The sequence below is a fragment of the Trachemys scripta genome, chromosome 1, assembly GCF_013100865.1.
Source record: "Trachemys scripta elegans isolate TJP31775 chromosome 1, CAS_Tse_1.0, whole genome shotgun sequence".
Taxonomy (NCBI): domain Eukaryota; kingdom Metazoa; phylum Chordata; order Testudines; family Emydidae; genus Trachemys; species Trachemys scripta.
Genome location: NC_048298.1, coordinates 33,611,787 through 33,638,392, shown reverse-complemented (window position 1 = coordinate 33,638,392; position 26,606 = coordinate 33,611,787). Strand labels below are relative to the sequence as shown.

The window sequence follows — 26,606 nt, the reverse complement described above, 5'->3', positions numbered from 1 at the left end:
GTTGTGAGCAAGACACGAGAAGTCATTCTTATGCTCTACTCTGTGCTGGTTAGGCCTCAACTGGAATATTGTGCCCAGTTCTGGGCGCCGCATTTCAAGAAAAATGTGGTGAAATTGGAGAGGGTCTAGAAAAGAGCAACAAGAATGATTAAAGGTCTAGAGAACATGACCTATGAAGGAAGGCTGAAAGAATTGGATTTGTTTAGTTTGGAAAAGAGAATACTGAGAGGGGACATGATAGCAGTTTTCAGGTATCTAAAAGGGTGTCATACGGAGGAGGGAGAAAATTTGTTCATCTTAGCCTCTAAGGATAGAACAAGAAGCAATGGGCTTAAACTGCAGCAAGGGAGGTTTAGGTTGGACATTAGGAAAAAGTTCCTAACTGTCAGGGTGGTTAAACACTAGAATAAATTGCCTAGGGAGGTTGTGGAATCTCCATCTCTGGAGATATTTAAGAGTAGGTTAGATAAATGTCTATCAGGGAAGGTCTAGATAGTATTTGGTCCTGCCATGAGGGCAGGGTACTGGATTTGATGACCTCTTGAGGTCCCTTCCAGCCCTAGAATCTATGAATCAATAACAGTCTGTTCCAGTCCCAAAGATTTTATGATTTGTCAGTCATTATCCCTCAGGGAGGAGGCTGGCTGTTTTGTTTTGTTTTGTTTTTTGTTCCTATTTAAAATGGAAAATGGGAATATAGGACTGGAAGGGGGCTGCTGGATCATTGACTCCAGTTCTGTGCTATTGCAGGCAACCCCACATTTTAATCCTTTTCATAAAATTATCAAACTCCTTCTTAAAACAAGTTAACAATGTTAACAAAAAAGACCTCTCTCACCAGCCCATGTCTCAACTAAGGGACTCAATGGAAACAGGCAGTTAACACTCAAAATACATTATTTTGATTTACAAAAATTAAGTGAAGTGATCTTCCTATCATCAATTAGTCTGAAGTGTAACATCTCCTTATTCCGTATCTTCATAGAGCCTAAACTCCTGCACAAATTATGAGTGTATGGACCCAGTTATAGGGATTTGCCATGAGGTCCGAGGAAGTACCAAGTTTTTCCCAGATAGTTGAGTTTCAGTGTAGTAGCAGCATCTGTGATCCTTTCTCTCCCCTCTCCTGGTAGCTGCAGACCTAGCTGCCTCTTTCAATTTTATCAGGAGTCTTGTGGTATTTGATGGTTTCCTTAAAACCCCAGCTCTTGGAGCCAGACTTTTACAACAGAAAATCAACTTTCACTTTTTTTTAAAAAGTAAGCTTCTAGACCTCATGGTTGTGGAGAAAAGATTGAAAATGTGACCCCTAGACTCCAAAACCAGAAGACAAATAAAAAGATCCCAAAGTTTATTGGGTCAGATGCTGTACCGCTAAGAGGTGCAGCATAGAGCTCACAACCTGGGGAGGGGGGGGATAAAGCAACTTTAAGTCCCCTTTGCATTATTGGGATCCTGAGTTGCTCCAGGGGCAGCACTGCAGAATGCCTCATGGAAAACTTGAAAAAAAAATCCCAATTAGAAACAGTTCTGTGTTTGGCACAGTGACTGATTTTTTCCCTCCTTCCTTCCGTGTTTTTTATCAGTCAGAACATTTGCAGAAAAGAGCATCTCAATGTTCCTTATGAATGTATCGACTCCTTATTCCCCATTTGGTTAGAATACCTCTCTTTGTAATATCAACAAACTCCCTCGGCCCGCACCGCTTCCCGCAATCCCCATTGGCCTGGAGCGGTGAACCGTGGCCAGTGGGAGTGGCGGTCGGCTGAATCTGTGGACGCGGCAGATAAACAAACCGGCCCGGCCCGCCAGGGTACTTACCCTGGTGGGTCGCATGCCAAAGGTTGCCGATCCCTGATCTAAAGCTTGTTTCTTTCATAAACAGAAATTAGTCCAATAAAAGATATTACCCCACTCACCTTGTCTTTCAAAGATCCTCTTGTTATAAAAATGCCCATAAGAACAAAAAAAGAGGAAATAGGTATGTGTGTGTGTGTGTGTGTGGGGGGGGTGATGTGCAGAAAACACATAGGTCAGCAGATGTGATGAGTTTTCCACAAGGCATCAGCACATTTTTATTAAAGAGTGTGTTTTGAATATCTTTAAATACTGCAAACTGGCCTGAGCCCTTAGAGCACAGCTCTTCAAGATCAATCCAGAGAACATGAAAACACCTCTGGATGACTCAGCCAATAATCCTCATGGGGATGTGGGCGAGCACAGATAGTCACTTCAACACTCTATAAAGAATGTGTCTTCCTGTAGCACTAGGCCATGTTCATTTGCCAGGATGGTGTGGAGTATTTGTTGTTATTATTTATTATGTTTATTATGGGAGTTCTGAGGGGCTGGCTGAGAAAAGGGCTTCATTATGGCAGGCAGTGTACAAACATAGAATGAGAGACTGCCTCTGTCCCAGAGAGATTCTATTCTAAATCGATGACACAGACGAAAGGTAAGGGAAAGAGTTAGAACATAAAAGTGGAGTGAACAATGTGATGGTTTGAAAACTTCATGTTAGTGTCATGTGTTTTTTATTTGATTGTTTTGTTTTGTTACTGAAATCCTTTGGCTGGGGTTTAGCTGGGAGGTGATTAGCTTAAAATAGGGTTACCATATTTCAACACTGAAAAAAGAGGACACTCACGGGGGCCCTGGCCCTGCCCCAACCCCGCCCCTTCCCCACCCTCATTCCAACCCCTTCCCCAAAGTCCCTGCCCCAACTCTGCCACCTCCTCTGAGCACCCTGCATTCCCCCTCCTCCCTCCCACGCTGATCTTGGTTGAGGGTTGCTAAGTGATTCCCTGCTCCCCACTCGCCCTGCAGCCTCTGCACCCCCCTTGCCCTGCAGCCTCTGTGACCCCTGCTCCCCACTCACCCTGCAGCCCCTGCAACCCCCACCCCTGCAGCCTCTGTGACCCCTACTCCCCACTTGCCCTGCAGCCCCTGCACCCCCCTGCCTGCCCTGCCCCTGTGTCCCCCTGCCTCTGCAGCCTCTATGCCCCTGCCTGCCCTGCTCCTCCTCGCCCTGCAGCCTCTGAACCCCCCGCCTGCCCTGCTCCCCGTTCCCACGGCAGCCTCTGCTTGGCTGGGGCTTCGGACGCTCAGCGGCGACCGGGGCGGCGCGGGTCCCTGCAGCCCCGGCACACGCCGCACTCCCCGCCCCGCAGCCTCCTTCCTGCCACCGCCAAGCACGTTCCCCGCTGGAAACAGCTCCTGCGGCGCTGGGTTCCGAGGCACGTAGGGCGACGGGGCCGCAGGAAGGGTCCCCCAGTGGCCGGGGAGTCCCCACCCGTGAAGAAAGCCCGAGCCGCTGGCTGGGCCCGGCCTCCCCGTGGTCCTGCAGGCTCAGCTCGGGCACGCGGTCCACCTGGCCTGCGGGGGCAGCAGCGGCCCCTCCACCGCCTTCTGTGGCTGCGCCCCCCCTCCCCCTGCCCGAGCTTGCTACAATGTAGCCAGGGCAGCTGGGCTGCGCTGTGGACCCAGCGGGGGCCGGGCGGACCCTGGCTTATGCCTCCCTATTTCCCCAGACATGTCCGGCTTTTTGAAAATTCCCCCCGGATGGGGATTTGAGTACCAAAAAGCCGGACATGTCCGGGGAAATCCGGACATATGGTAACCCTACTTAAAACAAGGAGGACAGGAGAGAAAGGGTCAGCTGGGAGGGGATATAGTTTAAGACAAAGAGGACAGGAGAGAGAGGGTTGTTTGGAGACTGTGAGGGATGAGGGGGTAAGAGAAAAGAGCCAATCAGCACAGGAGAGGGAAAATTCAAGAGTGAAAACTGCAAAGGCAGTCTGAGAATAGCAGTGTCTGCTGGTCCCTGCTTAAACTGCTTCTGAAGCTGCTCTCTGCTGACTGGCTCCTCCTCCCTGTAGTTACTTTCCTAATGTCTTCAGATAGGAGTTTACCTGCTCCAGTCTCAGTTCAGAGTTTCTGGCTGGGCCCATCTTTCCTGCTCCCCTCCCAGTGTAGCAATGTCTGGTCAAACTGCTTCTGCAGCTGTTTTGCCAGTTTCAGCCACCAGAGTCAGCCCAGCAGTAGGAGCAGAATCATGGTCTAGCCCTCACCCTGCCCCTCAGGGAAGGTAGTGCTAGCCCCTGTGCAGAAGTGCAAGAGGTGAAGGCTGCTTGTGTTCTCTCTCCAAACACTCACCCACCTGGGATCAGACCTGTTCTGGGCCAGAACATAACGCAACGTGATAGGAATTTAATTTTACTAATTTTTAGTATATTTATAGTAATTTTTTAAAATTTGTTTTGAAGGGGCAATACACCACAGCTGACACCACCATGCCCATGTGGTGCTGATAGCTAACTTTCTTATTACAGAGAAATATCACTTTACCTTCCTTTCCAGTCAAATAAGATGCATTATATCAGATCACAGCATGACACACAGCCGTTAATTCTTATTTAAAATGATTAATTATTAGTGTATTGGTTCCACTATAGACAGAAGAATAACAAGGTTAGAGGGTGGGGGGAAGAGAAATTTGAAGTAGATTATATTTTAGGGAGCTTCTGCATCTGATCAAATACACCCATCAGGTTAGCTGTGAAGTTCATGTTAAGGTGAAGAAAGCAGCTCTTTAGACATGGAACAGAAATTTGCTCCTACATTTTAAGAGAGACATAGAAAGACTGATTGTGGAAATCCTACATACTATAGCAAGGACTTACTCACTCAGTTAATTGTACTGATTTCAGTAGGGCTACTTGCCTGAGAAAGGACTCACTGGTTTAAATAAGGTCTCCAGAATCTGGCATAAGTGATTCCCTTGATAGTCACAGGGATTTCTATGGCTAAATTCCAGACAACTCTGAAAACTCAGAGGTTTACTACACAATGAATGAGTAAACGTAGACACCCAGCTGAAAGGGGGAGAAAGGAACCCGTGTGTAAGTAAGTCTGTTCCCCGACACTTGTGTCTTATATCTTTTCTTCTTCTAAGGCTTAATTCAAAGCCTATTCAAATCAGTGGGAAAACTTTTGACACCAGTGGACATTGGATCAGGCTGCTAAAATACTCAAATAGGGGATGAGTATAAGCCTTGAGGCTCAAAAAAAGCCTGTGTCTGCCAATCCCCAGATCTTGTGGTACTTTTAATTGTTTATGGTAGTCTTAGTTGTCATATTCTTTCAAAAAAAATTCCAGTCACTTTTATAATAAAGATAGCTTTCAAATCATCAGCCAGTAGCTCGGGGGTAAAAGCTTGTCACAGGATTTTCCATAAACTCATTTTTTGTTCATGGTCCTCCACACAGCCAGCCACATCTGCCCATTGGGTCCTACAAAGCCAATGTCCAAGAGCACCCAGATTTCTGTCTGAGGTCCCATCACTGATTCATTAAGCCAGATGGGAAGGTGGGGGGAAACATTCAGGCTACCTCAGAGGGCTGGTGGACTGGGGCAAAATCTGAAACTGAGGAATCCCCATGCTTTCAAAATAATTACCATGGATATGGAAGAGTTTAAGAAGAGGGATGGATACCCAGGCCTGTAGAGTCGCTGCCCTCCCCAGGAGATGGGGATGTCTCTGCCTTGTGTGTGGCCAGGGGGCCACTCCCGGTTTCACCTATTCGTGAGTTCTGGCCCCACTGCTAGTGGGAGTGGTATCCCCAACTCGCAACCCCCACTCCTGTGTCTGGACTTTCAGCCTGGAAGGTTGACTGAGGCCCTGAGCAATGATGCCACAGTGGTGGTGACAGTGCGATCAGGGCCTAGTTGGGGCAGGCAAGTCAGTCCCCATACTATTGACTGTGGATGCCAAACCTGAGAGGTGCTGTGACCCTCTGCGCCTCATCACAGTGCCTCTCATTCAGGTTTGGCCCAGTTGCTCGTCCATCCTTTATGCTAGTTAATTTTATATAATTTGTTTATTCTGCTGTATTTTGTTGTGTTTCCATGGTTATCACTATCAGTGTAGAGGAGTGGGATGGAAAGCCTGTTTCGAGCATATATGCTATATTAATATTTCTGGCTACTCTGTCTGTAGTTAAATTATTGGAAAAAAGAGAACTTAAAATGCAACAGTTTGCATTAAAAAAAAAAAAAAAAACATTCCAGGGGATGTGGGCCTAATGGCTTATTTGGAGAACTGTCCCTTGGTGGGGGGTGGGGAATGTTTCTACGTGTCCATCACTTGCACCTAAAGCATCTTGCTCGCATTTCTGTAGCCTCAGAGGAAGCTGGTGTCAATCCACACATCTCTTTCCAGTCCCTTCTTACTTAAAATGAGTTTCACTTTGGGGACTTCAAACATTTTGAGGAGAGGTCTAATAAATCTCTTTGCCCTTCCCAAAAATCCTATATCTGGCTTTTGCGCCTAAGATTTGGATTTGAAAGCTGTAATTAATTATTTTTTAGATTTTTTACATATATTCATATTTGGAAATACCATGCACCAAGTTTTCCAGTGAAATAAATGGACTTAAAATTTATCCCCATGTTCCTGAGAGCAGAATTAGCCAATATGATTTTTAAAATAGCTTGCAATGTATGAAAATAACAAGAAAAGATCATCATGATAAGAAGTTGGAAGTGTCAATTTCCAGTGGAGAGGGTGATTTTTAGACCACAGATATTTGCACTGCAGATTACAACTGGACAGTACGTTAGCACAACACTGTCTGCACCGCCTAGTCTATTAGCACAGCAGTGTCATTTAATGTTCTATATCTGGTACATCCGTGCCCAATATCTGGTGACTCAATCTTCATTTTAATTTCTTCCGGGCCTTAGAAGCACCCTTTTCCATTAATTGGTAATCTCCATCTATCTCTATATTCTTGGTGTCATTAATGTATTTTGTAGTAATGTCCACATATAAAGAATTTCTAGAACTATGATATTTGTGCTGTTCAGTTTTTGTTCTTTTTATTTCCATATATTCCTCCCCCCGAGCATCTTTAGTGATGACACATAAATAACCTTAAAGCAAATATTTCTCTATTCTCTATTTCATTGTCTAATCAACCCAAGTATTATAAGTATCCATCTGTTTTTTCTATAGTATCCATCTTTCATGAAGTATTCTGCTTTCCATCTTTCTTAAGTTCTAGGAGCCTCTGCTTATGGTGTATGTGGTTATTATTTTTTAAATATAAAATACCTTACTGTTAGGATGGAAATGCTTTATCAAAAAGGTGGGTCTTTCAGCTTGTTCTAAAATGATAAGACATTACCATATGCTAATGTACAGCTGTGATTAAGGATTTAGAAGAAGGATATTTTTGTTCCTTACAGTGAAGTCCTGCTGCTATTGGCTGGGGCCTCCTGTGGCTGTGGAGTAGAAGTCAGAGAAAAGATCCACAGATAGTTAATACATCTCTGAGCTCTACTAATTCCTGGCCCGATTCTTTCATTAAATATAAGTCTGTCTGCAGAGGAAGGTGCTGCAAAACATAGTTCCCTGAACCACCATATTGAGGTTACAGTCCCACATGCAATCCCTAAAATTTTCTAATGAACATTTTTAAAGTATAAAGGGGCCTGAAACAAAACTCTGGCCCAGACCACTTCAGACTATAAGTGTTTGTCCACATCTGAATTCAGATCCAAATTTTGCCAACACCCTCCCTATCACTATAATAAAATTCCAGATCTAAATAGTCCCAAATTTTGGTGTGTTGGGAAACGAGGCCTGAACTTTGTGGCTTAAGTCCATTTACATTTCAAAGGAAAAAAGGAGACTGACATGGATTGTAGAGAAACTGGAATTTAAGAGACAAATTCTGTTCTCAGCTACACTGATGTAAATGCTGAGTAACTTTACCTAGGTTGATGGAGTTGCATGGCTTTACTGATGCAGTTGAGTGCAGAATTTTACCCATGGTGTAATGGGTCAACAAAATCATATTTTAAAAAAAATATTTTACTGTTAAATTTATAATTGTTACCTTATTAAGTTGATAGTGTGTCTTAGTATTTCAGACTGGTTTCACCTTGTATTAAATTCATTTTGGAGGATTCTTAGTTCAGGTAGACATTCAGACTAAACTGCAAGGTTTTTTGCCTGTGATAAAAGGCCAGAGCTGTCATCTTTTCATATACCTAATGATACTTTCTATTTATATTTTCTTCTGAAGAAAAACAATATAAAAACCTTTTCAATTACCACACAAGAAACCTGTATACATATTTTTAAATGTACTTTTCAAGGCTGCTATGGCACTAGTGCAATTGTTATTTACTGAAACGACTGATTCTAAATCCTAATTTTAGATTATTTAGTGCACTACTAATTTGTATTTTTGAAAGTAATTGTAAACTCCTTTTTGTCCATATGTGCAAGTTTGATGCAGTGCCAATAAGACTGCTATGAAATCAGCCCATAATGGCACAAAGTAGACTCTTGGGCGCTTCCTGGGGCATCTAATAGTCAGAGTTACAATAATTAGTGTGGTTTATCTTAACCTAACCTATTATCATTACTAATTAGGGGGAATGATGCAGAACTTTAGAAAATCAGTAATGGTGAAATTAAAAGAAAGATGTTCAGTGTTGAATCAGCATCATAAAGAACCTCACATAAACTGACCAGATGTCCCAGCTAAGCCAAGATATTGCAATGCCCCTTTATGGCCACATGAGGCAAGTTATCTGCATGTTTTTTGTGGTGGCAATTTGATATAATGTGTCCCATTCCTTTCATTGTGATGTGTTCTGCATTTCTCCATTGTGTCATTTGAGTTTCAACAACCTTTTAGACGTTTGGTCGCCCATGTACTGTACTTTATCCAGACATTAGTGCATTTCACACATTGCCATTAACTCTGTCTTGAAAAGCATGAGGTGATTTATTTTGGTTCTTTACAACCAGACACAGGGGAGGAGAGAGGAGGAAAATATTTTCAAAAAGTGAAAAATTAGTAAATAATGTTGGCCACAAGTGGCATGTGCTGGCTATAATCCTGAAAGGTAGAAGCTAAAATATATTACTGTGGAAAAAAATAAGTTCATTATCCATGATGATTGCCATATACTATCTACTGCCATTATTTAAGTCTAAGAATCTCAACAAGGCCAAGACTTTCATTTTGGGTGTCTCAGTTTTGAGGGCCCCAATGTGAGGCACCTTAAAGGAGCCAGATTTTCAGAGTGTGGCAACGTCTTCTAAAAATCAACCCCTTTAAAGTATATCAGCTTGGGCACCCACTACATCACTGGTCACTTTTGAAAAATCTTGCCATTGTTGAGATGGCCTCATCATGGATAAGGGGAAATCAATAGCTGAATACTTTTTAAACATCTGTCCCTAAATTTATGCACAGATATCCCAAACAAAGAATGCTATATTGCAGGGATCGGCAACCTTTGGCACTTGGCTCGCCAGGGTAAACACCCTGGCGGGCTGGGCCAGTTTGTTTACCCAATGGGGGCTGTGGGAAGTGGCGTGGGCCGAGGGATGTGCTGGCCACCACTTCCCACCACACCCATTGCCCTGGAGCGGCGAACTGTGGCCAGCGGGAGCCGCGATCGGCTGAACCTGAGGAAGCTGCAGGTAGACAAACCGGCCCGGCCTGCCAGGGTGCTTACCCTGGCGAGCCGCGTGCCAAAGGTTGCCAATCCCTGGTATATTGTATACATGCCACACCTACTGTAGCTTACTGCTGACCAAGTAATAATTCATGATGATTTTTAATATTTAACATATGTTAAAGCTCAGCATAAGCATAAAACCTTAATTTGCTTTGATCGCATATTTGAGATACATGTAAGACTGTCAACTGCAAAACCGTAGCTGACTGCAGTAAGCTATAATTATTTCTTTTACAATGACCTCACCAAACATTTTCATTATGACTATTTTAAGGAAACGTATATCTTCAAACTAATGTGCAAAACAGATTCTGAAAGAAAGGAATGACCAGTAATCTGCTTGTATCCGATTCAGGAAAGTTGGCAAATTAAAAATGGAAAGAGCTCTAATACATCATAAGTCCATCTTCACTGATCTTTTTTAAGCTACATTTTAATAAATAATAATAACAACACAGAATCTTAAAAAATCATGTAATAAATATGGTGGTGATGGTGCACACTTTCCCCACTATGGGGTGAAATCCCAGTTGGTGAGAAGAGGTTGGGCAACTTTCTCTATTGTTGCTTGTAATCTATTTTACTTATGGCATGAAAGAGGTTTCAGGTCTCCAAGACTGTTAATACAGTAGCTCTCATGACCACTTAAAATGAACTGTAAAAAAAAGGTTGCTATTATTCATATTAATTACACAGGTCTGGAGGTCAAATTCTGTTGTCAATTCCATTTACGCAATCCCACTGATTTGAATGGAGTTTCACCAGTAGGAATGAAGGCAGAATTTGGTCTGCTAGGATTAGAATTAGTTTTCCACCCACATAGTGTAGCTTGCCATTTACCATTAAGAATGGTATCTTTATCTATCTTCTGCTTCTGTTAGTGTGCTCTCACTCTTCCGACTCACAGACGGGTTCTAGCCAATTTGTCTCTTTCTTGGAATGAAAGGTCTTTTAAAAACAAAAATATCTACCCTATAATTTGCCTTTCTGTAGTGAAGCGGGGTAGCCTCCCTGCCAGGCAGACCTGGCAGAGGGGCTGGACAGTAAGTATAAGAGGCAGGGCCTCCAGCTCAGGTGGGTCAGAACCAGCAAAGGAGGCACGTGCCTCTGCCTTGCTGCCATCTGCCGAATACCCAAAGGAGCTGCTGGGTCTTCAGTCTGCTGAATACCCTGAGAAACTGCTAAGACTGCCGTCTGCAAAGTACCCTGAGGAGATAGAGGACTGCAAACAATGGAGCCCTACAAACAGACTGCGGTAGGAAGTAGCCCTGGGAAACCAGACATTAGTTCAGTTATGGTATCAGGAGTTGAGTCAGCATATTGCAGTGGGATCCCTGCTCACCCAGTGGTGGGATCACTAGTCACTGGTAGGGTCCTGGGAAGGGACCCGGTGAAGTAGGGTTGGCCCAGATCTTCCTACCCCCTTCTGCCAACCCAGCCCTGGGGACAGCCTATCCACCTGAGGCCTGAAAGCCTGTGTTTGTCTAACCCATAAGCCTCATAGAGAGATATCTCTTTAACAGACCCGTTGGGGGAGGTAGGAGTGAGTTGTGCCTGAATCGTTGTTAGGCAGATGTAACACTCTACATCCAGAAGCTTCTGGAATTGGATGTGGTAGTTTTGGGTCTGCTCCAATAGGTTCCCTGTTGCTCAGGTCAGCCTCCATGAGGACAAACAGGCAGGGTGGCTGCTTTACAAAAGGCCATGTGCCCTGTGTAAATTGGGAAAAGCTGAGCCCAGGAGCAGAAAGCAGGCTGTTTTCCCTAAATCTGAAGTATCTTGCAGTAGATTAGTGATATTGTTAACCCTCCAACAGGGAAGCATGGGAAATGTTAATTATAGAAAGGTGAAATTGAAACGGAAAAATAATTTATATTATTTTACTTGAATACTTTGAATGTCGTTTGATTTTAGCCAAACTGTTTCAGTTAAATTGTCTCAACTGGTATGATTCACCAACTTTTCTTTAAATGTGATAATGGGGAAAGAGTAATTTATATTTTGCTATTCTCAGTTTTGTATTTTCTTGTAAAAGTTTTTTTTTTAAAACTCTATATGCTTGACTGAGTGTTGGTTAATCAGTTAGCTGATTGGCTAACAGTGATTTCAGCAGAGGAAAAAAGTTTAATGCCTATTGTTTATGACACTAATACCTAAGCTGAAGAAACCAAGTAAATATACAAGAGAGAACATACCTATATTGGGACTAGAATAGATGACCTAAAAGCTCATCTTTAACATCTATGTAATATCTTAGTTTGACAATATCTAGATTATTTTCAGTTTGGGGCATCCAGAAGCAAAAAGATGAACACAAAGGCCCAGATAGTCAAATATATTTGGGTTCCTAAATTCCATTGGAATTAGGTGCCTAAATACCTTTGAGGATCTGCGCTAAATGAGCCAATTGTTGGGATGCTAAGTATAGAACTCAAGGTGGGCATAAAGATGGATGTATAACATCTTAACCCCCACCCCCTATACCCTGGAACCAGCTGGCATGCTTTAATTTGCAATAAGTGGTAATGGCCCACAAAGAGTCAATATGGCCAGAATGCAGCAGCACTCTGGCTGTGCATCATCCCCCAGTATGCTCCCTGAGGTGAGAGCTCTGAGTGGGGCAGCGTAGACACTCAACCTATTCATTTTATCAAAAAAAAAAAAAAAAAAAAAAAAAAAAGACTGAGGTGATTTGCGATCACTGTGTGTAGTTACTTACACATGGAAAAGAGATCTGACAGCAGGGCAGCTTTTCAACCTTGTTGGCAAAGGCATAACAAGATGCAGTGTCTGGAAGATGAAGTTAGACAAATTCATCCTTAAGATAATATGCAGGTTCCTAGCTGTGAGGGTAATTAAACATCAGGACAGTTTATCAGGGCAGGTGATGGACTCACTACCACTTGGAGTCTTTAAAATGAAATTAGAGGTCTTTTAATCCAGTTTCTGGGAGAAATTCTAGGGCCTGTGTATGCTGGGTGTTAGGCTGAATGGTCATAGTGGTCCCTTCTGGGCTTGGAGTCTCTGAATCTGTGAATCGTCCTGTTCATAACCTCTGTTCATGGGCCCTGGAGTGAGCAGTGAGCTGTACATTGCCCTCAGAATGCTTGTAACTGTTGGAGCTCTGCATTAAGACAATGACAATAATCAAATCTCATGCTTCAGGGTTTCAGCCAGTTGGTTGCAGAGCTAAGGAAAGAAATATTTTTCATTGATGCACATTTGGCCCAGGGTATTCTGGTGGTGGTGGGGAGGAGGGCTGCCTTCCTCTGAAGCATGAGTAATTGGCCACTGCTGGAGATGGGAGATCAAACTGTGTGTCCCAAAACTCTGATGTGGTACAGATAATCCTGTCTATCTGCTTGGCTAGTGGATCTTGCTCACATGCTAGGGTTGAAATGATCACCAAATTTAGGGTCAGGAAGGAATTTCTCCCCAGGTCAGATTGCAAGGCACCTTGAGAGTTTGATACCTTCCTCTGAAGCATGGAGTGCGGGCCACCTGCTAGGATCATCTGGGCATATCTCACCTAATCAATTCCCTGCTACTGCAGAGGCTATAGACATTGGTGGCATTTGGTCTCTCCTGTTCTCTGGCAGTGACACACAACAATTTAGTCTCCTGAAGACTGACATGTTTTACTTCAACCCATGTTATTGGACTTCAGTTAAAGGTAATTGGGTGAAATTTCATGGTCTGTGTTATACAGCAGATCTGACTAGACAATCTAGTGGTTTCTTCTTAACTTAAAATCAGTGAAATTACAATTAGAGTAAAAAGTTGAGAAACTGAGTCACAAATTGAGTCAGAAATATTGTCACATACTTTCTGAATATATATTTATGCCAGACAAATAACAACACACAAGACAGAATTGGTAAATGTGCCCAAATTTACCACATTCTGGGGCCTCAGGAAGTTCTTCCACAATCTATTATAGTGATCACCTTCTCGGAGCCTTCAGTCCCATTCTTCAGTTTCTGGCCTGGAGTTTCTTCTGTTTGGGTTCATGTTCTCTTAGGTCTGTTATACATTTCTACCTTACAAATTACTTAATCTTTATCCAATCAGCTTTTAGTACATCAATCCTTTAGATTTCTGGTAACCCATACGTTATGCACGTGCAAGCTTCAATTACCCAACTTCTGTATTTTTCCTGCTGGGTTTTCAGTTTCTGGGTCATGTTGTTTTTGTGTCACCCTCCCCCCGGTCTTCCCAGAAAAAGGGGGCTGCTGTTACATATTTGTATATATTTTACTTACATCTGCCAACACCACATCACCTGTGTTCTGTCAGCACTACCACTTTAAGCAGATTGGAAAAATCTATGTTAAAGAAGAATGGCAAAACTGCACTTATGCCACCTAAGCCTTGACCTAAGTGTTACCTCATCTATGTATCACAATACATAATTACAAATAATGTATTACATGTATTAATGTATTACAAAGGGGAGGAGAAGTTATGGAAAACATGATGATTCTTTAATGTCAACATTTCTTATCTTTAAACATATCTTTTTTGGTTCCTTTTTAATTCGAAGTCCAGTTTTGTTTGGGACTCACTACAAAGAAATTTCATTAGAAATGTTCCTGTGAATGCATTTTGAGGGGTATCTCAGTTTTAGCGCCTTGATACTTAGATGTTTTTAATGGTACCCCAACACTTCAAAACTAGCAATAGCAATGCCAGTCAAGGATTCCTGGCAAGAGGAATGGCTTTGATCCAGCTCGAACCACAACAGAGATTTCCATTTGGAAAATCTGCAGTTGATCAGTTAAAGGTACTTTTTCCAGGCCCTTTGCACAGCTGGAAAGGAAAGGGACCAAAGAGCTGATTCAAACAGTGTAGAGGGGGATATTAATATCCAAACATTTCTAGGCTCATATTAAATGTGGCTGTCCTGTCCTCTTTTTCACAGCCCCCTTTCCCCTTTTCTGAGGCAGTTTGAGAGGTTCTTGTCCTCATCTGCCATGCTCTAGGGTGGGCATCGGTGAATACTCTAAACATTCTACCTTCCCCTTCCTGCTGAGTAATTTGTGTGTGAGATACTTGGCCTACATCAAAATTAATGCAGCGCTTTGGCGGTGGAGTGCTTTATTCTGCTCACCATGTGCTGCTAGGCAAGGAGCTCCTCCTATATAACAACATAAGAACAGACATACTGTATAATACCAATAGTTCATCTAGCCCAGTATCCTCTCTTCTGACAGTGGCCAATGCCAGATGCTTCAGAGGGAATGAACAGAACAGGTAATCATCAAGTGATCCATCCCCTGTTGTCCATTCCCAGCTTCTGGCAAACAGAGGCTAGGGATACCATCCCTGCCCATCCTGGCTAATATCCTCCATGAATTTATCTAGTTCTTTTTTGAACTCTGCTATAGTCTTGGCCTTCACAACATCCTCTGTCAAAGAGTTCCATGGGTTGACTGTGTGAAGAGATACTTCCTTTTGTTTTAAACCTGATGCCTATTAATTTCATTTGGTGACCCCCTAATTCTTGTGTTATGAGGAGTAAATAATACTTCCTTATTTACTTTCTCCATCCAGTCATGATTTTATAGACCTTTATCATATCTCCCCTTAGTCATCTCTTTTCCAAGCTGAAAAGTCCCAGTCTTATTAATCTCTCCTCATATGAAATCTGTCCCATACCCCTAATCATTTTTGTTGTCCTTTTCTCTACCTTTTCCAATTCCAATATATCTTTTTTGAGATGGAGTAACCAGATCTGCATGCAGTATTCAAGATGTGGGTGTACCATGGATTTATATAGAAGTAATATGATATTTTCTGTCTCATTATCTATCTCTTTCCTAATGATTCCCAACATTGTTAGCTTTTTTGACTGTTGCTGCACATTGAATGGATGCTTGCAGAGAACTGTCTATAGTAATTCCAAGATCTCTTTCTTGAGTGGTAACAGCTAATTTAGATCCCATCATTCTATATGTAAAGTTGGGATTATTTTTGCCAATGTGCATTATTTTGTATTCATCAATATTGAATTTCATCTGCCATTTTATTGCCCAGTCACCCAGTTTTGTGAGATCTCTTTGTAACTCTTCGCAGTCTGCTTAGGACTTAACTATCCTGAGTCATTTTGTATCATCTGCAAATTTTCCCACCTCACTGTTTAACCGTTTTTCCAGATCATTTATGAATATGTTGAACAGTATTGGTCCTACAACTATTTAATTCAGCTGCTATCCTGGCCTGCTTTGAGGGAGTTGTGTAAGACTAATTAGGAGTCAGTTAGGAGAAAGAAATCCTAGGAATATCCAACTCCCCTAAATAGGTTTTTAAAATATGAACCTCTACTGGGATTTTACAAAGAGAAGAGGGGGAAAGTGAAGACAAGCACCCTTATAAGTGACATGTTATTTCATTAATTATTACCCGATGGACCTGACATTCCCTGTATACTCCAAACTCTGCAATTGTGAAGCCACTGGGAGATTTGTGTGGGGAAGAAAAGCAAGATAATACTATATCTGCCTGAATGTTTTAAAAATAGAGCCATCACACCTCTGTTATTACTATTGACAATTGTAACTCATTTAGGACAAAAATAAACCAGCTAACTATTGTCAATTAATAATGTGCCCTACCAAACAGATGGAGGAGAGGAAAAGCTAATCAGCGTCGAGTTCAAACAAGTGGAAAATGAAGATTTAGCTTCTGAATGTTTCACTGACATCTCCATGTCTTCATCCATTCTCAAGTTCTAAATTGCCCTTTGTACAATTTGTGTTATGCCTCCTTAGCTAGCGAAATTCTTTTAAATGCCTCCATTTAATTCACACAGACTATAGTCACAGTTAGTGGCGAGGCAAAGCTGATTAGCTCATAGGCTCCCCACTGCTAGACTCTGGAAGAAAATTCTGATTCCGACATGTGCATCTTCCGAATGTAGCAACAACAACACAAAGCGAAACAGAGAGAAAACTGATGTATAAATGGACTTGTGTTTAATCTGGTGTCTACACCTTGCCTTGGGATTGAACTGATTTCTAATTTTCAAAGTTAATGACTTTGAAAAAAAGTTTTGTTGAGATCTGAATGTACGCTCACCTGAGTTTTATAATGGAAAATGAGGTACGCTATCTGTGGGGATTTTACATTACTGTTATTTTTTGTGTCAGATTCAGCCTTATCAGCATGAATTTGGTATGTGATCTGCCTGATTACTAATCAGTACTTTCATGATAAAAAGTGTATGTTTGTAATGGTTGTGGATGATTTAAATCAATTTCACTGTAAGTCTACAAGTAGTACTTACTATTTAAGAAATCATTGACTCAAATCTCAGGACTTTTTTAAGCAGACACTGTTGCTAAGAGTTTATACCATTTTATAAAATATTTCCTCTATACAGATTGCCTCTTTAGTATTCTGTGATCTCCTTAACAGTTTGTTATTTAAGTCAGGACATTATTATTTGTATACAGCAGAGCATGTGTGCCATTTTCAATATTGCATAGTACTAGACTAAGAGCAAAACTTCATATTTGTCATACCTATCTTACTGTACACCCAGGGAAATACAAGTGGTTAAAATGTAAGTTACTCATATTAACTCCTGGGTAACTACTAGTGAAGTCAGAGCTGATTAACTGTGGTCTTCCCTGCTGCTGAACTCAGTTAACAATCTACTCATCAAGGCTTAAGCAAATGTTCCTACCATTTAGGTTAATGGGAACTTTATGGACCATTTTTGCCTTACCTCAGAATGGATGAGAGTCCATTTTAGATTTGTCTTTATGCTTTGTTTTTCTAATTTTAAAACCCAAATGAATAAAAAGAAGAGGTGAAATATTATTTGCAATTGAGTTAAGTATAAATTCTGGGTAGGTTATAATGATGTGAAGGGGAGAAGGAAGACAGAATTTTTAGTAGTGCCATTGTACCAAGGCAAGCTCAATAAAATATCCATGTCACTTCTCCCTTTTGATTCCTAAAGTTAATTAAAATAGTAACATTCTAACATTGTTCCCTTATTCTGTGCAAGAGTTGAGACACAAGCTTTGACAAGTAACAATTCACAGGGAATCTGGAGGTTTGTTATTTTTGTAATTAGTTAAATTGTCAACTAATTTTACACACTATCCAACACTTCTCAAAAAGGATGCTATTAACAGGTGATAGAAAGGGCTATTTCAAGTTATTGAGTGCCAAGTAATTATATTCCAAAAAATTGTTAGCACTTATGGTCTAGAAAAGCAAGGAATGGGAGGGGCCTAATCTTAGTAATTGTCTTTCATAATGCCCAGTCAGAGACATGACTCCCATTATTTTAGTCACCTGGGGTTTTTACTGCGTATTAGGGGACTCCATGAGTAAAAAACTAAGCAAAACAAGCACAGATAGAAAATTAATTCTCCAATTAATAACAATATTTTACACTCAATAGCTTATTTTATTAAGTAAGCAGTTATAGTATTAGTTATTACTATATTTAGTGAATTACTATAAAACAGCTTACTATTGATATAGGAATAGTTATATAATCATGCAGTTATTATGAGGTGTGCATTTAAAGATAAATCAGTTGCAAATAAACACCTCAAAGAAGCATATGCCATTTCTATGCATTTAAGGATTGAACAAAGATTTTCTACAAAACAATTTCTATCTATAAATGCTTTCCTTAAAGTAACTTGAAAACTTTAGACTATTTATAAAAGGAATCAGTTTAAGAATGTTTCAAGAATTCTTTGTATGGGTTTAAAATGAAGATTTTTCTTTATGAAGAGAAAAGGTGGAGAGATGGGGGAGTGAGAAGGGTCCAGGCTCAGCATCTATGATTTAGTCAAACCAAGTGCAATATGTTTCTTCTTTACGAGGTCCCTTTAAACAGAATATCTTCACATTCCTTAACAATGGGGAATCTGGATTGTTGAGAAAACACTCCTGCCTTTTAACCAAACAGTTCCCAAGATAACGATCATAAGTAGCTTCACCCATAATTGAGAATTAAAACTCTTATTAAACACTCTATAACAATCAGAATACTTAATAGTCAAATATCTCTTTTGAACATTGCCTGAAATAAACTATATTGAATATTGCAACAAAATAGAAGTTATAAAACTTCATTCCAGACTCTGCAATATGACCTGGAGGTGTCAAGTATAGATCTATGGGCAAGGGGAGGCATTATCCTTGAATCGTCTCATCTCCTTCAACCATCTCATTTATAGAGAGAAAGCAGAGATTGCCTAGGAGTTTCTTTAATTAGCTTCAACATTTCTTTTCATAAAACAAGAAGTTTAAAAATAAATATAAAAACCATTATTCTCCAAGCACCATGGATATAAAAGTACTTATCAGTATTTCTTGAAATTTAACACATACATACAAATGTATAACAACCTAGCATTGTAAAATAAACTATAATAATTTTATTAATAATCACTTTTGTATCACATATTTCCCCTCTATATAGGAAAAGTTTTACAGGTAGCAGCTAGCCTCCCTGGTCCTCAACCAAAAAGATTTAAAAGAAGTTTTCCATAGTAGAGTATCTCCTCAATAAGGGAATATATATGCAATGGCCTTTTCGTTATGTCTTTATGCTATAGTATTTGTCTGTAATCTATATCCCGCCAGTGCCAGAGATCTAGAGTTCTGTCATCCAGTCAGCCAATGGGAACCCTTCTAAGCATTTTGCTTGAAATTACTTCCTAAATAATGGATATCCAATCAACAGTGATAGCCCAAACCCCAAATACAAAACTTTATTTTGTCAGTCTCATTACAAAAATGTGCTAACTAACAAAATGTAAAACAATTTTATCTTTACCCGGATTTTTTATTTTGATAGCTTTGCCTATATCTAAGTCAGACCAAAGTCTCAACCTCCTTTTCTATTAATGCAATTTGTGAATAACTCTGCCCACATAATGGTGCATTTGTACCCATAGGCATGCGCAGCCCATTTCATTAGGGTGTGCACCCAGGGAGCCCCGCCCTAGCCCCGCCCCTGCCATGCCCTAGCCCTGCCCCCATCCACTCCCTCCTACTTCCTGCCCCCTGACTTCCCCCCTCAGAACCCCCAACCCCCCCTGCTCCTTGTCCCCTGACTACCCCCTCCTGGGACCCCTGCTCCTAACTGCCCCCCAGAACCCCCACCCCTAAGCCTCCCTGCTCCTTGTCCCCTGACTGCCCCGACCCTTATCCACACCGCCGCCCCCAGAACTCCCACACCTATCCAACTGCTCCCCACCCCCTGACAGGACCCCCAGAACTCCAACCCATACAACCCCCCCTGCTCCCTGCCTCCCCCAACCCCTCTCCACACCCCTGCCTCCTGACAGCCCCTCCAGAACTCCCGACTCATCCAACTCCCCCTAGCTCCTTGTCCCCTGATCAACGCCTCCAAAGACACCCCCCACGACCCTCCTTGCTCCCTGTCCCCTGACTGCCCTGACCCCTATCCACCCCCCGCCTCCTGACAGACCCCGGGACTCCCATGCCCCATCCAACCCCCCCTGCTCCCTGACCACCCCCTCCAGAGACCCCCGCCCCTAACCACCACACCATAATCCCACCCCCTATCCAATCAGGGGCGGCAGGTTTGTATGATTTTTGGTGGTGCCCAAGCAGAGCTGGCCCAACCATAGGATGGATCGGGGCAACCGCCATGGACCCCGTGCTTTGGGGGGCCTTGTGCTTCAGGAGGACACAGGGTCCAGGGCAGTCTGGGGGCTTAGTGGAGAGCCTGGGACCAGCGAGCAACCCGGCCCCAGCATGCCCCACCCCTTCCCCCAAACCCCCACCACTGAGAAACGCTGGGAGCTGGTGGGGTGGAGCAGAGTGGGCTGGGGCCAGGTCATTTGCTGTTGCCAGCACCAGACCCCCCGCTAACCCCCCAGGCCGCCCTGGACTCCTTGTCCCCCTGAAGAATATCCTGAGGTTCTCTCTGCCTGCAGCTCCCTCCCCCTCCCTGCAGGGGAGGCGCGGTCAGGCAGCTCTGGCACCGCCCCCCACAGCTCCCATTGGCCGGGGTTCCTGGCCAATGGGCTGGGAACCAGGTCAGCGCTGGGTGGTGGAGGGAGGCAGCATACAGAGTTGCCCTGCCTCTGCCGAGACTCTCCCCTGCACGCAGGGACACTGGGGAGGGGGGAGCTGCCCCTGAGGTGAGAGCGCCCCACCTCCTGGCCCAACTCACCCTGCTCCCTGTCCCCTGCCACTTCCAACCCCCGCCCGCCCAACCATGAGGGAGGCTCCTAGCAGCGTCTGGCTCAGCGCAGCACCATACATGCTGCCCTGCAGGAGCACGTAGCCCCGCCCGCCCCACAGCTCTGCCTGCCCTGCATTAGGGTGTGCCCAGGCACACCCGGCACACCCCCTGTGCACGCCTATGTTTGTACCCACAATTCAAGGACAGATGCAAAATGGCAGGTCCTAACTGCCTGCAAACTGTCTGCAAAACAGATGCAGACAGATGCAAACTGTTTGCAAAAAGGAGGCCAACCTTTTGACAATTTGCCTAAGGCTGGACTTTGGTCACAGCTGCCATGGGAGCCATAGATTACATGATTTCATGTTTTTAAACTCTTGGCTTCATATAAGTCTAATACAGTAAAAAAAGGAGTAGCTCAACAGTGTAGGAAATTAATGAATGAGGCTGATAAAAACAGATTTTGGAAACTGATATCAAGTCAAACCTGCCGATTTCTTGTAGCATCCCATTAACTTCCACTGACCCTCAGCTTTGTTCTAAATCAGTGGTTTTCAACCTTTTTCTCATTTGCAGATCCCTAAACATTTTTGATTGGAGGTGCAGACCCCTCTGGTTGAGGACCACAGGTTGAAAACCACTGCTCTAAATTATTATCAATGTATCTAACACCCTATGGCGATAATAGTAAACCATAAATAGGACATTTTAAGGCTAAGAACCTGGACCAGATTCTCAGCTGGTGTAGCATCAGAGTAGTTCCACTGACGTCAAAGAGACTGTATTGATGCAAACTAGCTGAGGATCTGGCCCCATTATCTCATAAGGTCAATGGTGTAAAATAATATTGCTAAGGATACATGGTACTATTCTGTGTTCCTCAAAGGAACTCAATCCTTACTTTGAATGTAAGCTACCAATTTCTCCAGCATTCCATCACCAACTGAACCCAGGTTTGCTCAAAACTCCCAGTAAAGTCAGTATAGTCTTGCTCAGAAGTCAGTGAACCTTTTGCTGAACTTACCCTAGGTTATTTTGTGTTTGCTTGTTTGTTCATTTTAACAACTGTTTTCTTAGTGTTTGTTTGTATTACTGTAGTGCCTACAGGCCCTACTCATGGACCAGGACCCCCTTGTACAAACACAGAACAGAAAGACCGTCCTTGCACGAGAGAGATTACAATCTAAGACAACAGATGACACTGTAGACAGATGGGGCATACAAGGAAACACTGACACTGTATTGGTCAGTATAAAAGGCAGTGGTTTCAGACACCTGTGGCATAACCAATGAGTTATTTTATAGGCATCATGACAAAAGAGAGTTTTGAGGAGGGTTTTGAAGCATAATAATGAAGTAGCTTTACAGATGTTTACGGAGAACTTTTCTCAAGTGTGAGGGGCAAAATGTATGAAGTCGCTTACTTAAAATTTAACAAGTGGGCAATGGAAGCTAGCTTCATGATTGATTGGAGGCAGGAGTCAACATCCTGATAGTGAAAGAGAGATGGTAGGTTGGGTGGGGATTGACCATTAAGGGACTTTAAAGTGAACACAGATCCACATCTCTATTGCATCAAAAAGAAGGTAAGCCGATGGAGGGATGCAAAGTGGGGGTGACCTGGTCAACGTGACAGGGTAGGAAAATTATCTTTGCAACAGCCATCTGAATGGACATGAACAAGATACAGTTGCATTTTTCAAGGCCAGAGAAAAGGATGTTGCAGTAATTGAGAAGTGGAATGGTGATAGTAGCTTGGATGGGAGCTTTAGCTGTGAGGATGGTCAGAAAAGGCAGTATATCAGAAATGCAATGCAGAAAGAATCTGCAAGATTTAGACATAGCCTAGATGTGAGGATCAAGAGAGAAAGGTTTGAGTCAGAGACATCCAGATTACAAGCCTAAGTGACAGGCAGGATGGTGGTGTTGTATACAGCAATCAAAAGAGGAGGTAGCAGAGAGGGGTGATTATGAGCTCTGTTTTAGCCATATTGAGCTTGAGCTGATGGCTAAACATCCATGAAAAGATGTCAGAATGACCACCTGAGATTTTAGTTTGGACAGAAGGAGACCTGTCTGGAGTAGAGACATAGATCTAAGGCTCATAAGCATAGAGATGGCAGCTGAATTTGTGTTTGAGGATGTGATTACCCAAGACAAAGTGCAGATGGAGAGGAAAAGGGGACTAAAGACAGAGCCCTGGGAGCCCTGTGGAATCTCCCCCCCACCCCAAACTTAGAACAGGGATTAGGAAGTTCCTCTGAAGGAAACACTGGAGGAGCAATTAGAGAGGAAAGAGGACAACCAGGAGAGGAAGAATTGTTGAATATCCTATAGGAACTCTCACTACATTGAACAAGACTATATGAAGCTATTTCTAAACAATCCAAAAAGAGCTGAATGATTAAATGTGTTATCAAGAAATGGTTTGTGATTGTCAATTACTTAAAAGACAGAATCAAAGTACAAATTGCCTGTTTCAGTCAATTACTGCTAAAATGGAATAAAAGCAGTTTAATTGTAATCAGAACTTACACTATTCAGCATGGATATTAAAGGAAATAATGAGCAGTCATAAATACAGTGACCCATTTATCTCTTTATCTATCTGCTTACCAAACATAAGCATTAAATTCAAGCAAACTGATTCAAAAAGCAGAACCAAGTTAATTAGCTTTACTGAATTAGCAGAACATCTAAATTGGATTCTACTTCAAGGTTTAGTTGAAATTTATCTTAGCTTGGAGCTGATTCTGAAGTGAATAATGAATATATAGGAAAGAGATAAAAAGAATATTTTGTCACCACAAACCACCATAAAAGATATAGTTTAAAGGCTTGATTCCTACCCGCTTGTAATCTACACCATTGTGCACCAGCAATGAAGTCTGTGCCCCATGATTCCTCCTGTGGGAGGGCAGGCAGGGCCGGTGCAACCATTTAGGCAAACTAGCCAGCCGCCTAGGGCGCCTAGTGGTTGGGGGCACCTAAAAGCCCACTCAGGGAAGAGGCATAGGCAGCGAGTTCCATATCCACGTGGTGCTTGGGCACCAACAATATTCAGAGCCATGGGCCCAGCTCCAGCAATACTTGGGGCCATGTGTCCCCCCCGGCCCCACCTGCAGCCCCCCACACCTTCCCCGAGTGTCCCCTGGCTCCGACTTGCTGCACCTATTGCCCCGCTCGCCTTTCATGGGCCCCCGCAGCAGAGGAGCAGAGCATCTCTGTCTTTGTCTGCAGTAACTGCTGCCGCAGGGTCTTAGTGACCCCCTTCTCAACTGCCAGGGAAGATTGACTCTGAGCCTGCCCTTCCCCCTCAGACCCTTCCCTTTTCCAACTGGACCCTCCAGCAGCACAGGGGACCCCCCCTGCCCACAGTCACCACTCCTGCCCCATGCTGGGCAAGGAGGCACCCCCATCCCTCACCCCCAGTGAGGCTACAGTCAGGGGCAACAGCAGGGGAGGAGGCAAACGCAGCGCCCCACCATGGGGGAGGCAAGGGAGATTCCAGGACCTGAGAGGGACCCTAGGAGCACATGCAGTGACAGTGGTGGGGGTGAGTGTGCTGCTGGAGGAGGGGGGCTCATACCCCAGAGCTTGCTGCTGCTGGCAAGGAAAGAACCGGGGGGAGTCCTCCTCTCTGTCCCCTGTCCCAGAGCAGGCTGCCTGTACCCCAAACTCATCCCCAGCTCTGCCCCACCCCACAGCCCACACCCCCAGCGAGAGCTTTCATCCCCCCTCTCCCTGATCCTCTGCCTGAGCCCCTCCAGCACCCCAAACACCTTATCCCCAGTCCCAGCCAGAGCCCTCACCCCCCCCACACTCCTACTCTTGCCCTGAGCCCCTCCCACACCCCACAGCCCTCACACCTGCACCCCATCCCTCTGCACCCCTCCCAGAGCCTGCACCCCAATCTCCTGCCCCAGCCTAGGGCCTGCACCCCAGACCTCCTCCCTCACCCAAACTCCCTCCCAGAGCCTTGGGCAGGTGGGAGGCGGAGTTTGGGCAGGGGCAGGTTCTGGGCACCACCAACATTTCTACAAACATGCCACCCCTGCGAGGAGCTGGAGTGAAGGGGAGCTGGGGTGAGGGGTGCGGGGAGGGCCGCCCAGAGTAACGGGGGGGACGCACAGGGGAACTGCTCCCCGCCCCAGATCACCTCCACTCTGCCTCCTCCGCTGAGCACACAATTCCCACTCTAAGTCTCCTCCAATCGGCGCCGCAAACCTGGGAGGGGAGGAGACTTAGAGTGGCACCGGCGTGCTCAGCAGAGGAGGCGGTGCCGAGCTGGGGCGGGACGACTCCCCAGGCAGGGTTAGCTGGGGGGGGCGCAAGGTGGAAGTTTCGCCTAGGGCGCAAAACTTCCTTGCACCGGCCCTGAGGGCAGGCAGTATTTGCACTATCTTTGGGGATTCCATGATGGAAGCAGAGCTTTAATTTGTAGCCCTGGCTCCACAGAAGCCCAGCTGACAGTGTATTCCCCAGAAGATTTGGCCATGCCCCTTTTCTGGTCAACATCACCATCTCACTCATTGGCTCTACCAATCAACTGCAACCTTCCTCTAGATGAACTTTCTGACACCACAGACTCTGGTGAATCAAGTCCTATGTATTAGTTTAGCTGGTTGCCATGATATTTGTATCCTTATGCGTTAAAAGAGCTGTAGGTGTTACTCACCCTTGTGCAAAGTGCCATTGCGGTGCTTACAGCTTAGGTCCTCAAAATAGAGCTGTAGTGTGACTTAAGTGGTCCACTGCATAGGCCTGGGATAGCCTTTTGCACATTATATGAATGTAGGTTATTATGACAATATTATACTTCATAGTAGGCATTTGCAGTAGGAGCTATACCAATCATTATTTTCTTTCAGTCTCATTTTAATTCTTCTCTCTTACCTTGAATCTTTCCTGTCTTTTCATGCTAGCTCTCAACAATCTAGATCAAGTATATATATGTAACCTTCGGGTGGGCTAGAGTTCACTGCATTTCCCATCTCCAGTGCCTTTAAAAAAACAACAACAACAACAACTCCCATAGAAAGCAGCTGGAGACCCAGAGTTCAGTCTCCAAGGATTTTCAGCAAGGATTGCACAGAGTCTACCTCCCCACATTCAAGTCCCAAAAGGAACTAAAGAAATGAATATAATTAAATAACTTTATAAAATCTTACGATAAAGAAAGAAATGATAATCTAATTTTTACAGAATGACCTGGCTATTTTATAATCCACAGACATTACCTTCACAGTTATACATAAACATATATAAAGAAAATATTAAAAGCTGAACAGTTCAGTCCCCCCAGAAATACTGTGAGAAGAAACTGAGGGCATGGCTACACTTGCAGATGTAGAGTGCTGTGAGTTAAACCTGCCTTCATAGTGCACAGTAGGGAAAGCGCTGCAGTCTGCCCACACTGACAGCTTCAAGCACATTGGCATGGCCAGATTTGTGGCACTTGCAGCGGGATTGGGAGCAGTGCATTATGGGCAGCTATCCCAGCATACAAGTGACTGCAACGTGCTTTTCAAATGGGGTGTGTGTGGAGTGTGACAGGGAGTGTCTTGTGTGTATGTGGGGGGAGTGAGTGGGTTTTTGGGGTGCTGAGAGTGTGTCAGCATGCTGTCTTGTAAGTTCAGACCCCCTTCCTTCCCCCCTCCTCTCTCTCACTCACTGAAAGCAAACAGTAAATGTTTGCTTTTTCCTGGAGCTGATAAGCAGCCAGCTTCTCCAAAATGGAGCTTTGAAAGGGCATTTCTGTATTCCTGCAGCCGATTTCACAACAATGACAAGAGTGGCCACTTGACTTAAGGGGACTATGGGAAGTTTCCAGAGGCTGATCACAGCGCAATAACGCAACATCTCGTTCACACT

General features: G+C 43.7%; 1 long non-coding RNA gene across 1 annotated transcript in view; it reads right to left on the bottom strand.

Moving 5' to 3' along the window:
- LOC117867667 overlaps nucleotides 1-25,722 on the bottom strand; it is a 57,212-nt gene extending 31,490 nt beyond the window's left edge. Inside the window, exon 1 of the long non-coding RNA XR_004643467.1 lies at nucleotides 25,629-25,722. This is a non-coding gene — a long non-coding RNA (uncharacterized LOC117867667). The remainder of the gene's footprint in view (nucleotides 1-25,628) is intronic.
- Between the last annotated feature and the right edge of the window lie 884 nt (nucleotides 25,723-26,606).